The sequence below is a fragment of the Pezoporus occidentalis genome, unplaced genomic scaffold (assembly GCF_034315485.1).
Source record: "Pezoporus occidentalis ecotype Australia unplaced genomic scaffold, CSIRO_AGI_Poc_V1 ctg23, whole genome shotgun sequence".
NCBI classification, from domain to species: domain Eukaryota; kingdom Metazoa; phylum Chordata; class Aves; order Psittaciformes; family Psittacidae; genus Pezoporus; species Pezoporus occidentalis.
The window spans coordinates 7,778,920-7,792,676 of NW_026914180.1; the positions used below are offsets into that span (position 1 = coordinate 7,778,920).

General features: G+C 41.2%; 1 protein-coding gene across 1 annotated transcript in view; it reads right to left on the bottom strand.

The window, feature by feature from the left end:
• Window positions 1-13,757, bottom strand: part of ADARB2 (adenosine deaminase RNA specific B2 (inactive)) — a 307,816-nt gene that overhangs the window by 47,531 nt on the left and 246,528 nt on the right. The window lies entirely within an intron of this gene.

The window sequence follows — 13,757 nt, forward strand, 5'->3', positions numbered from 1 at the left end:
AATAAGGGCTCTATTTCAGTCTTGCTGCTAATTCCAAGATAAAAGCTTGCTATGAAGTTTACTGGTTAAATCAATAACTACATCATAGGAGAGCATATGCTGTAGGGAGGGAATAAAGATCTCCTGCAGTGCTGATAAATGGCCAGGTTTTTATGAGCTGTTGAAGACATTTTCTGGTGGGAACACACACTCCCTGTAATGCTAGGTTTCATTGCTGTTGCACTATAAGTGCTAAATCAAATGCAAGTAACACTTCTGGAGCTGCTCGTTAAAAATCTCAGGGAAAAAACAGATCTGACTTTCAATCCAGTTTCCTTTTTGTTTCTCCAAGAGCAGCTACATCAGTGCCTTTTCCACTGTGGCCTCAGGGCCGTAGTATTCATCACTGACACCAGTTTTGTTCCTCCATTGTTTCTCCAGATAATCGTGATGGCAATTGAAAGTCATGCCTTTCTTGGTCAAGATAGTGCTTTCTAGGATTCTGCAGGGGTTAGCATGGCTGTGCCCATGCAGTATCACTGCCTAACCTCTGGCTGCTGCTCCAGGGAAGTAGGAGTGTCCATAAGGTTCTGCCCCCTCCCCATGCATCTTACATGTAAACCTACAAAGTGACTCACTGGAAATAGATGCCCATGTTCAAGCAAGTGAATCAAGCCCTCAAAGTCTGACCAGCCAGTGACAAAGACAGGCCTGAGGCTGTAAGTACACCATGGGCCATGGTGATGCAGTTTCTATGATGTTACTTTGGCTGTTGAAAAGCTTTAGGAATTATTTTATAGAGGAAGCAATATTATTTTTTTTCTTAAGATGAAAGCTACTGATTGTAAAAAAAAAATTGGGCAGAGACTTTCTGGTTTGGAAGCACCATGGCTGGGGCCACGTTCTTGCATAAGATCCACTGGTGTGATATAAGAAAACAACTGAATGGAGAAGGAAACTGTATTTTAAACATAAATGGCCGGTGCTGCAGTGATGCCCCAGTTAGTAAATAGGACCAATAATACTTCATAATCTTTGCAAAGCACTGGGACTAGTAGTGGATGACATGGTATAGCACTGTTGCTATGCTTAATGTATATAATAGCAAATGATACCAAAATTTTCTCATGCCTAGACAAATATGATAGCTATATCAGTAGTCTGAAAGGTTTAGTGGTACTGTGGCATTGCAGCATTGTGACATTTGTAGGAGAGGTATAAATATTGTGAAAAATTCAGTTAATTGTACCTGAACGACTAGTTGTGGCAGCTTCATAAAGAAGGTGTTATCGGTACTAGTGACAAAGTACACATCACTGTATGCCTGTGCCGGAAGCTTTATCTCTATTTTTTACTATAAGTGTGGCCCTAAAAGAGTGTTTGGGAGTACTGATTAAACAAAAGAATCTAGAAAACCCATGAAGTGAAGATGGGAGCACATGGCAGAATCATAGAATCATAGGATAGTTAGGGTTGGAACAGACCTTAAGATCATACAGTTCCAACCCCCCTGCCATGGGCAGGGACACCTCACACTAAGCCATCTCACCCAAGGCTCTGTCCAACCTGGTCTTGAACACTGCCAGGGATGGAGCATTCACAACTTCCTTGGGCAACCCATTCCAGTGCCTCACTACCCTTACAGTAAAGAGCTTCTTCCTTATATCCAAACTTCCCCTGTGTAAGATTTAAACCGTTACCCCTTGTCCTATCATTAAAGTCCTTAATGAAGAGTCCCTCCCCAGCATCCTTACAGGCCCCCTTCAGATACTGGAAGGCTGCTATGAGGTCTCCACACAGCCTTCTCTTCTCCAGGCTGAACAGCCCCAACTTTCTCAGCCTATCTTCATACGGGAGGTGCTCCAGTCCCCTGATCATCCTCGTGGCCCTTCTCTGGACTTGTTCCAGCAGTTCCATGTCCTTTTTATGTTGAGGACACCAGAACTGCACACAATACTCCAGGTGAGGTCTCACAAGAGCAGAGTAGAGGGGCAGGATCACCTCCTTTGACCTGCTGGTCACCGTTCCTTTTGATGCAGCCCAGGATATGGTTGGCTTTCTGGGCTGCAAGCGCACACTGAAGCCGGCTCATGTTCATTTTCCCATTGACCAACATCCCCAAGTCCTTCTCCACAGGGCTGCTCTGAATCTCTTCTCTGCCCAACCTGTAGCTCTGCCTGGGATTGCCCCGACCCAGGTGTAGGACCTTGCACTTGGCATGGTTAAACCTCATGAGGTTGGCATCAGCCCACCTCACAAGCGTGTTGAGGTCCCTCTGGATGGCATTCCTTCCCTCCAGGGTATCAACCGAACCACACAGCTTGGTGTCATCGGCAAACTTGCTGAGGGCGCGCTCAATCCCACTGTCTGTGTCAGCGACAAAGATGTTGAACAGTACCGGTCCCAACAGTGATCCCTGAGGGACACCACTCGTTACTGTTTTCTAAATGCAGTGGATAAATGCACAAAGCACTTGTGTTTATTCCAGTTTTATTACTAGATAAAAACTTGAGCTGGACAAATCGCTCCTTCCCCACAAAGAAAGGTGTTTATTCTCTGTCCTCTGCTTTGGTGTCACTTTATTCTGGGATCACTGCTTTAATGAGAAAAATAATACATATCTTAGGTCAGACACGGGTCCATCAATTAACAGTGTTTTTCACAGGGGCTAACACCAAATGTTTTATGAGGCACAGCCTGCAGCAGAGGTGCTTCAGTCCCACTCAAAAAAAGTAGTGTATATTTTCCTGAACAGTGTATAGTATTTTCCTTGCTTGGAAGGTCCATGATAAAGATCAGGTATTTTTTGGTTGTATTTTGTTTATTTGCTAGTTTAAACAGAATCTTACTTTCCTCAGTGCAGGAGAGGTACACCAGGAGGCAAGTCCCTTATTTGGAAATCCATGATCCTCTCTGCCTGCACCTGAGGACCTTTGCTAGTATTCCCTCTCAGGGCAGTGAGACCGACAGCTTCCTTCTTACATTAGCATACACCTAACGTGCCTCTCCATCTCCTCATTCACTTCACAGTCAAAGCACCAGGCTCTGCAAATACAGAGCAAACCATCTGGGGAAGCCATCCAGCTCTCCTGCTCCCCAGGAGCTATACCTTCCTAGCCCCTCCCCATCAGTCCAGTGCATGGTGTGATGCCTTTTATTATTTCAAACATTTTGTCTGTAAATAAGCTTAACTCTTTCTCTCCTCTAGTATGAGTGTAAGATGATGAATGCATTCAGGATATTCAGAGAGGACTTGGATTTGTTCACAAACGAAACACAAAGGTACCCAACATCTATTGATGCAGCAATAATACGAATCCCTCTGACACTGTTTGCTACCACAATGCCCACACACACAGTAATAGCAAGCATTCTTGAGGTGCACATTTTTGGGTGAATTAGTTCCATATATTGACTTTCAGTGATACGGGGCCCCAGTAGTTAGTCACATGTGGACACAGCCTGGGGTATCTGCAAGTCCTGGGAAGGTGCGCATGTTTGCAGAACATCACTTAGATGTTGCCTGGGGCTGGAGGCAATCGTTTCCAAGAATTTGCTGAACCAGTCTGAGTGTTAACATTAAAAATCTCCATGTTTTCCATCTGCAATGACAGGAGATAATCCATGTTCCTCCCCGCTCAGAAATACCCAAGAGTTATGTCTCACTACTACTGCACTCAGAAACACAGGTGTACATGACTTATGCATTAGCTCTGAAATATTTACACCTCACTGGGGAGCCAAATGGGGAAAGTGATCTGTGACCAATGTAGCACCATTCAATGCTGTATATGAGGGCACCCAGCATGATGGGAAATACTTCCAACAATCTGACAGTTGCCCAAAGTGTTCAGGAGCACATATGCTAGCAGAGTGCCCTCTTGCATGACTTGTTTTGTACATACATAGAGTTGGAGCTTTATCCCCTGTGAAATGCTTGATATTATCTCCAGAGAACAGGAGGCATTTGTCTCTGAGAATAAAACACGTGGTGCCTAGCTGATGAAGGCAAATTTTAACATTGACTGATCACATTGGCATTTTAGGCAGCATTTTAAACTTTTGAGCCTAGAGACTTGCTTCACTGATTTGGAATTAATAGGCATTTCTGTACATTTGTCTATTTTGCATAAACACCAGTCATTACTAACTCTTGTAATGAATTTTTACTTTCTATTTTATTTTGCCTGCCGAATACTTCAAATTTCTCAAGTAAGTTCTATTTGCGAATGTCAAGCTACCTCCTAAACATTGATTAATTCAACCTCAGACATAGGGCAGATCTAGACAGAGCACATCGTCAAGCTGTGCCTAGGAAAGCCATAGTGTTGGCTGTAGCAAAATCCTAAACTAGCACTAATGTGGCGCCAGCAGCCATGTGCCACATTCCCTGCTTGTGGGTGTGCAGCAGGCATCTATAGATCTAGGATCTATGATTAGACGAGGATTGCCCTTAGCAAGACCCCTGTTATTACTGAGAGGAGCCTATCTCAGAAGAAAGACCCAGGGATCTAATTGTGTTCAGGTCATTTGACAAACAAGAAGAAATGGGCTACATTATTATGACCTCAACTCCTGACCCACTGATTGTTAGAGTTCATGAGGCATTTCTTTCTCTCACTGCCTTCTGTGAAGTAATGTTTGAGGAGACATTAGGTTAAAAGTAACTAGTGAATGATTTATAACAGGCACCTGCATTAGGTTTCTATTATTTGCCTAAAGACTCCTAATAGTTTTCAATTTGAAAAGGAAATGAAGCAGAGGAAAGGAAATTGGGGAGCTGTGTCAGCATACCGGCTGGGTCCTGGCTAGCGCTGTGTTGATGAGGACAACCAGGAGAGTGGGAAGGGAATTTGCCATGTTTTATTTTCACAAATCCTGTCAATTAATTAGTTGCATTATAGAACAAAAATATACCCATAAATGACACACCAACTTTGATCACAGATTCAGTCTAATGACCTCGTACTCTGCTGAAAGCCTGAGCCCTGTTCTGGGGTCTCCTCTCACAGCCAGGCAGGGGGAACCTCGACCCTGTTAATGTTCGTTTTTTGTGTGTCAGTGGTAGCCCAGACGTCATAGCTGAACTGCTGAAAAGAAAATGGGTTTTATTATAAGCCATTTTCAGTTTGCTGACACCAGCAGTGGGATTCATTTCAGCTATTCTGGGTAACTAGAGTTGAGATGTCTGTAGCTGAACTAATTGCTGTAGACTCTCTTTTTAGGCAAAAGGAGAGGAACTTTCCTGGGAGGTGATTCATCTGGCCTATTTTAGATATTTACTTTTGGCTAAACTGTATTACACCTCAGTATTGTCAGCTTCTCATAATGAATTCTGAAGACTGCCAGCAGATGTATGACTTTCTACACTGTGGACAGATGCTTGTAGTCAGATTTCTCTTATTACAAATAACAAAATACCATGTGCAAATCAAAACTCCCTGGATCATAAGATGGCAAGCAGAGCAAATCTAGTGTTAATTTTTTTAAAGTTCTTGAGACAACTTTTTAATTATTTTCCCCACAACAATTAAGAATAATTGTTTGTATCAGTGTTAATATATTCCTGGGTGGTCATATTACCTTGAGCTAGGCTATTACACACATAAAGCAAATAATGCCTTCTTCCCTACTTGACCTCCTAAACCACCAGTCCTGCAGCCACAGAGCTTGCAATAGGAATGATTCAGAAAGCTGCTGACAGAAGAGACAGTAAGCAAGAAAAAAATATGAAAGTTTGCTCAGCAGATAAGTTGGATATGGAGAACTGGCTGACATCTAACGGACTACAGTTATGAGCTGCGCTTTTAAGTCAGTCATGGCCATAAATGCAAACTGTCTACACGCATCTGCTTTGAGACACAGCTCTGCTAATAAAACCAGGGAATTTGGGCTAGACTAATCAATGTTTCTGCTGACTTTAATAGAGTTACTCTCGCTTCTAGTGTGCTATGGTCATTAAGACCTTCTATAATACAGCCTTTGTAGCTCTGCATATTATTTGTTGGAAAAGGAAAATCAAAATCACTAGGTAATTGCAAGAGGTGTTGACTGTTACGTGCGATCAGAAAACTGAATCACACTGGCTGTATATCAGAGAACTTCTGTGAAATTCAGTGAGCTTAATTCACATCGAACAGGATGGAGTTTGCAACTGCTAATGCCAGCATACAACTGGGATCACACCTTGGCTTCTCAGCAGCTGGCGCAACACATAGAGAAACACCAATCAGTATGCAAGCGTCTATTTCGCTGCATGTTTTAGACCCTGCCAGTGGCAGTGAAATCTATCTTCCTTTTCCAACATGACACCGTGAAGACAACTCACTGTTGGAATATATTCGTTTTAAATTAGAAAAAATAATCAGAAAAATCAGGTTTGATTAATTAAAAAAAAATTCCCGCCTCTTTTATTGAGTTGGAGACAACTGCCACCGAATCCTATGCGGTGAAAAGGAAAGTCAGAAATAATGATAGTGTAACATCAGCCCTTGTGAATAATTCATGAGGTACAATTTCATGTTATTTTAAATGGTGCTGCTTCTCTCCCTGATAAGCAATAATTTTATGCTCTTTCTTTACCTTTTTTAACAAATCAGTCAAAAGGATTGTCTATTGTTATCTGCAAAAAAGTGTATTTGGGATAATTTTCAAGGCAGCTTAATAGAGCTCTGATCACAGAGCAGTTTTTTTTTTTTTTCTTTTTAATACCCTCTACTTGTAGCTGAATAAGTTCAGGTTTCCATTTCAGGTTTGTTTAGGGAAGAAAAATTTCTTGATGCTACATAGCACTGGCAAGTCCTGCATTATTTTCTGTTATCTTCTTCTCTGGCAGCTATACCACATCCTTAGCACAGCTTTACTTTTGAAATAAGAGACATTCCAGACATGAAAGGGCAGTGATGCTGAAGAAGCTGCTGGCAGGAACATGCTGTGGGCACAGCCCTGCATCCTACTGACCCAGGGCAGGTCTCCAAGCCTGTGGTGGGACTACACTGCTAGGCTGATGGCTGCACTTGTCACCTCAAGAGTGGGAAATGTCCCAGGCAAAATACTGCTGCAAAAGAAGCAAAGAGCTCTTGTCCCCATCTGGGACAACTGTGTGTCCTGGAATGCAGCCCTGAGGTGGATGGGGGCTGCTAATGTGAAGAAATGCTGACCAAAAAACAGGGAAGGAGGAAGCATGTTAAGGGCTCATGAAATGTAATAGCAGAAGTCTGAACAAAAGGCAAATACATAGCTAGCAAATATTAGGAATAAAGCTAACAGTGAGGTTAAAGATATTTGTGTGTATAAATGGAACACAGACTTTGCAATGCTGGATTTAGGAAGGGATTTCTTTTCCTGACATCAAACTGTGGGTTACGTGAAAGTGAATATATTGTATTTCTGTGGAAAGAGAAGATGTAGAGGGAGCCTCCGAGAGCCTCCTATTTTCTTCCTTTATTATTGTGTTGGGTAATCCTGCCTCTGACTGCCCTGCCTAAGGAAGGCTATTCTCTGCAATGCTCTTCATCTTTGTCGGTGAACGAGCAGGGTCAGAGCTGCAGTGCTCTCTACCCTGATCTCTGATCTCTCTGTGCTGGAAGCAAGGACCAGGGTATTGTCTGAGAGCAGCCGTGACTCTCCTTTCACAGCCAGGCACAGTAAACTTCCACCAGTACCATGGGGTGTTTCTTTGTGAACAAATTTCAAATGCAGTTCCTCTGGAAGAAAAATTCCTTTCTGACACAAGCCAGTTTTGAACTGCTTGATCACACCATCAGATGCCTGAAAAAGGACTCTCACACTAAACCATTCTGCAAGATGTTCCTACACAGGTTTTTGCAGTAAGTCTTATTCACAAGGAGGATTTCCCAGCCCAGAAAAGAATGGAGAAGTTGCCAAAGTGGAGGTGAATCAGAAAACACGGGCAAAACTGCTGAGGGCTTCAAAGGAGGGTGACCCAGCAGGAAAGAGTACAGAAATTAAATATGTAAACCCTTAATAAGTAACACCTATGAACCTATGGTGTAAGTGCTTTCAAGTATCTGAATGGTGCAAACCCCATAAGAGAGGTGGGTACTAAATTAAGAGCAGTACAACTGAGGACCTGGGTTTACATCACAGAAAATAAAAGTCAGGCTGAATAACTGGTGAGAATTATTAACAATGAGATCCATTAGACTAGAATGGTCTCCCATGGTAGTGTTGAAAGCCCCATTGCTAATTGATTCATTTAAATCTAGATCAGAAAAGGCACTTGGGAACACACCACAGGGAAAAATCTTGTGCCTGCAGGGAAATGGACTGGATGACTTAGTGGCCTTTCCCAGCTCTAATTTCTATGGTACATTTGTCTTGTCCCCTTAGTGGATGGAAAAAATGAAATCCCATCAGTTTTGCTTCTGAGGTGTGTGGAAGGAGACAGTGCTGTGCTTGCAAGCACCACTGCCCTTTGTCTTCCCTTCCTTTCCTGAATGTGGGTTTTCTGAAGGGGAAGGATGGGCAGCCACCCCATGCAATCCCCATACCAAATCCATGAGGATTTTTTTTTTACCTAAATTGATACTGCAGAATCAATGTTTTCTGAGGGTCCTTTCCTTTCATGTGAGTTTGAACACTGCTTTTCTAATCAGGAACAGAGCTGCATAGGGACTTAGAGATAATTCTTAATTTCAAAGCAGGGCTAAACAGCACTTTTCCTGCCAGGTCCTGAGTGCAGATATCTGTGTTTCTCTAATAAATGCTGTGCCACTGATATCTGAGCATTAATTAAATTGACAGTCTTACATGCTAGTGGATCCTTAATTGCAGCGAGGAAGGATGAAATCCTGAATGTGGATTTTGGCAGATAAGTACAGGAGGAACTTATTCTTAATTTTCTTTTTAAGTGTACTTGCATTTAAAAATATCTTCCTATGTGTTTTGCTAGGTCAGTAAAGTAAGTTGATGCCCATGGCAGAGGGGTTGGAACTTGATGATCTTAAGGTCCTTTCCAACCCTAACTATTCAATGATTCTATGTCACTAAGCCTTTATTCACTCAAGAACCTTCTGGGTTTAGGATGAGATAGACTTTTTGTATTGAGATTGGGATGATTTCCAGTTTGGCTTATCACAGAGCAGAATGCAAATGTGAACTTGCTCCTTGCTTTACACAGAAGTGCCTATTTTTCATTTCCATGTTTTATGTTAATTATTATACCAATCTTTGTTGCCAATGCAATTATATGTGACACAGAGCCAGGGCCTTGCCTGCATCCAGGTTTTGAGAGATGTCAGTTACTATTTCAATCAGAAATGTTCTTTAAACAAGAACAAAAAGCTAAGTCCAGAGACAGTAAATTGTGTGCAATAAAAGGCTCATTGCCTGAGAAGAGCCAGCTACTTTGAAATGGAAATCTAAACAACCAGTGGGCACAGCAAACAAGAAGATGGAACTTCCTGGAGCTGCCCAGAAGGCACCTGCAAGATGTGCTGGAGAGACCTACAGTTTGTGCAGCAGGTGGAAAACGGGGCTCAATTCCCTTCCCAAATTGTCTTATTTTCCCAGACTGCTGACATGAGAGGGGTGTTTTCCCTCTTTTTGCTGAACCTGTGTTACCAAACGGCTAAGAGAACAGATTCAGGCTAGGCAGTAACAGCAAAGAGGGGCTGTGTGCTGTGCTGGAATTTGGAAAACCAATCTTGTTGGGCAGCAGAAATCCTAGTCTTTCCATTATAGGGCCACATTACAAAATCCAGGAACAGAGCTGCAGTTGTGTAAAAGGGGTGTTCTCATGGAATTCAAAATTATTTAGACAGAATTTGAAGATTAAGATTTATAACCAGAGGAAAACAGATGTCTGAGAAAGAGTCACATACGTGGTTTGTAACTACATATCTATTTACCTCTTTCAAAACATTTCCAGAAACCCTGTCATCTGATGGTGATGTGTCAACCTGCACACATGTAAGAAGTTTATATTGTTTCCAAAAATGTCAAATCACTTTGTGTCATGTCCTTAAGAGCATCAGGCAACAGAAGGTGAAGAGACCTGATGAAATTTTCAAAAGCATGTCAGCAGTTTGGGCACCCAAGTTTGATTTTGGGAACTTAAGTCTCGTTGAAACGCTGAGTCTCACTGGGACCAGGCTTTTAGCATCCATCTAGCTATGCAATTGGGACCCAAGAGCCAAAATTACTCCTGTGGATCTCTTCTTGACAGGATTTGTCCTAGGCACTAATCTTCAAATTATCATAGATCCACTCCTTCAACTGGTTTGGCTACCTAGGATGAAGCAGATTGATACTCTACATAGGACCTGAATTTTCTACTGTATTTTACTACTTTACAACTTTCTTATTTAAACTAAGGATCAGAAATCAATTGGCCATCAGTATTCCTGATTGCACGTCAGGTTTTATGAGTCTTAATACGACTATAAAGATCCATAGAGACGTGTTGTCAACTCTACTTTTTTCTGTTATTCCACTTAGCAATGATTAAGATCTGTTCCATGAGATACAGATGATAATTTTCAATCTTTTATCACAGCATGAAATTGCTATTCAGGGCTCTTTTGTCCAGTTCATCTTTATTTCATACAAGATAACTGAGAAGACCGCCTAGTTTGCTTTTAACATCAAAATGATTGTCAGCCTAAAAAAAAAAAAAAAGATAGGAGATAAAATTGAAATGAGAAATGAACTCATAACCTTTTCCTATGAATGCCAAGCTCCTGTGAAAAGGACTGCACTTTCTTAATGCTTCATTTTTAACAGAAAGCATGACAAAAAGTTCCTATCAGTATTTAAACTGCTAAGATTTGTCAAACACAAATGGGAAAATAGTGCTTAAATAGCAGTCTCATTTTGTCCGTAATGATTATGGGAGGAATTTTTTTGCAAAGAGGACCTCAGCAATAGGAGATCAACTCTGAACAGAGTGACAGGAATTCTTTACTGGGTCCAGTGATTTCGTGTAGAGCATGAATGTATGCCCATATCAGTTCAGAGCTTGCAAAGGCAAACTCTGTCTGTAATGTAAATAAACAGTGCAAATGCCACCAGCCTTTGGATAGCAGCTCTTGGTGTGCAGCTCAGACCTCTACCTCCCACCCCACACTGCTCTGCCATGAGGATTCTTATCTCCTAGCTCTAAGGGACAGGCAGCACTGTGTCCATGCTTTATCCTCAATGACTTGTCCACCAATAAAGACATCTGCTCTGCCTGGTGACCCATGGAAGGCAAGAATACTTGTGAATTGAGAGAATAAAAGTTCACGGTTGCTTGGCAAGAAAAATGCTGCAAATCAAAGTGTGTCCCCCTTCTCTTTCTTTCTCCTAACTTTTACTGCTGACCACAATGTCCTATAACATGGAATATCCTTTTCAGCAGCTGGGGAAAGCTGCCCTGGCTATGCCAACTCCCAGCCTCTTGCGCACCCTCTGTTGGGGATGAGGGTGGGAGAGAGAGAAAGTCTTGACACTTTGCAAGCCTTGTCCAGCAATAGCCAAAATACTGGTGTTATCAGTCGTGTTTTGGCCACAAATGCAAAACACTCTGAGGAAGGTTAACTCCATGCATCACATGCTTCTGAGGTGGATAGTTTGTGTCTGACAATGTTAACTGATGTTCTTAATTTACTATATGTGAACCCATCATATATTCAGTGAAGTTAGGAGAACTACTGTGGATAATCAGCATAAAACTTAGGTCCTCATAGTAATACTCGGCTACAGTAACAAGTATACTTATTCTACGTGAAGATATTCTATGGGAATACGGCTTGCTGTACATGAAAGATGTGAATGCAATCTCTTACTCAAACAATTTTTCCTAGAGTCAATCAAACAGTTTTTGCTACAACAATCTTCTCTGGATGTGTTTCAACAAAATTAGAATGTGTTAGAGGACTGGCAGATTTCAAATATATTATAACCAGAGAACTGCTAAATAATTTACTTCAACTATTCCATCTTTTGAAACATTTAGTTCAAGATCTGTTATGTTAGGTTTTTCAACTATTACATTCAATTACTATATTACATCAGATATCATCACATCAGCTGGTATCTAGTATAATTTGCTTTTAGGGCAGATTATTTCAAGGTTATCTTGATGTCTATTAATCAAATGTTTTGAAAACTTACTTTCACAAAATGCAGAGATTTTAACTTCTCGCAGTTCAGAGCAAAGCATATCTAAATACATTGGACTGCCTGTTTTTTTCTGACTAGCAATTTATTACTGCAGAACATTCACAGTCAGTCAATAACATAATTTTCTACATTTTCTTCTTTCTCATACTCCAGAATTTGCCCTGGGTGCTGCAGCATAGTCAATTACACTGCCCAAATGTAACTCTTCTTGGTTTCCCTGGGAAATTGAAATGGCAGAAAAATAATGTCAGAGTTCAGGAAAAGAAAACCAATCTGGCACAATCCTGTTTCGTCTGGAGAGATTTTGTATTATCTTAACAGCACTTATAGCAGAATCACATTGTGCTTTTTACCAGCTTTGTCTGAAAACTGTACAAGCGCAGATAAATCTGTTTCTAGTCAGGATGACATTAAATTGAAATGAAGGTAAAAACAAATTAATTTTTGTCTGTTCTGGGCATGTGCATGGTACCAAATGCAACAGTTACTAGGTATTCTTTTGTTGCTGACATTAGTAAATTGTTTGCAGAGATCTAAGGGATTTTCTGACAAATTCTATGTTAAAAATAGAGGAAATTGGTACTTATTTGAGTGCTTGATGTGGAAAACCTGTTTGTGCCATCTTTGAACAGTGTGTCAAGATCCTTGCTACCCCGGGAATGATGGTGGGAAAGAGACCACAAATCTACAACTTTAGTACAGAAAATAATGACGTAAATGGTAAATGATTAGTCTTACAATGTCTGGCAGACATTCTTGTGCTAGAAAGAACTCAAATCTTCTTGGAGCATATACCAAGATAAGGCTGTTTCTAGTTTTGCGTCTTCTGTGAATCACTTCGTATCTGTGAGTTTCTTTTCTAGGCTCCACAAAACCAGTAAGATATTGACACACTGGATAAATGACACATTGAAGGAATTCGTAACTTGGAATTCAGAATTAAAAAAGAAACCTTGAGGGAAATGTTTTGTGAACACAAGTAAAATTACACTTTGTCTTAATGCTGACTAAGATGAAATATGAAATACAAATGTGTAAAATACCACTAAGGGCATGTGATTCATAAAAAACCGTGTCAGGAAAAGGCAGTTTCATCCCTTCCCCGAAGAAGAGACACAGTCAGTCCCAACTGCCCAACAAAGGCTAGCAGAGCTCTGGACATGACCGTTTGCACCCCTAGCACTGAGTGCACTCAGTAGCCACAATTTTGGAAGTCACCTTTGGGTGACACCTTTTTAAGGCAAGTCTAGGCCTGGGCTAAAGAATGCAGGAGCAGTACCCTGGCAAGGTAGAATGGGATGAAATTCTTAGAGGCAAAATACACAGTGTAAGAAAACTGAATGGGACACAGAGCTGAGTACAACCTCCTCTCAAAAAGTGGTTAAAGCTCTTGCTTCCTGTAACTTAGCTTCTCATAAAAGGTGTGTTTAAACATTCTTCCTTGTGGTCCTGCTTGGAAAGTGCTCCTCTAAATAAATTACAGCATTTTGTTTATATCTGATGAGTGCCACAGTCAAGGAATCCAACTATGACAAGCCAGTTGCTATGCTGGGTGTAGTTTGCATCTTTCACATCCCAAAGTCAATCACACTCTCCCTTTTATTTTTCTTGGTACTGAATATGTATCCTGTGGTCTATAGGATTTATAAACC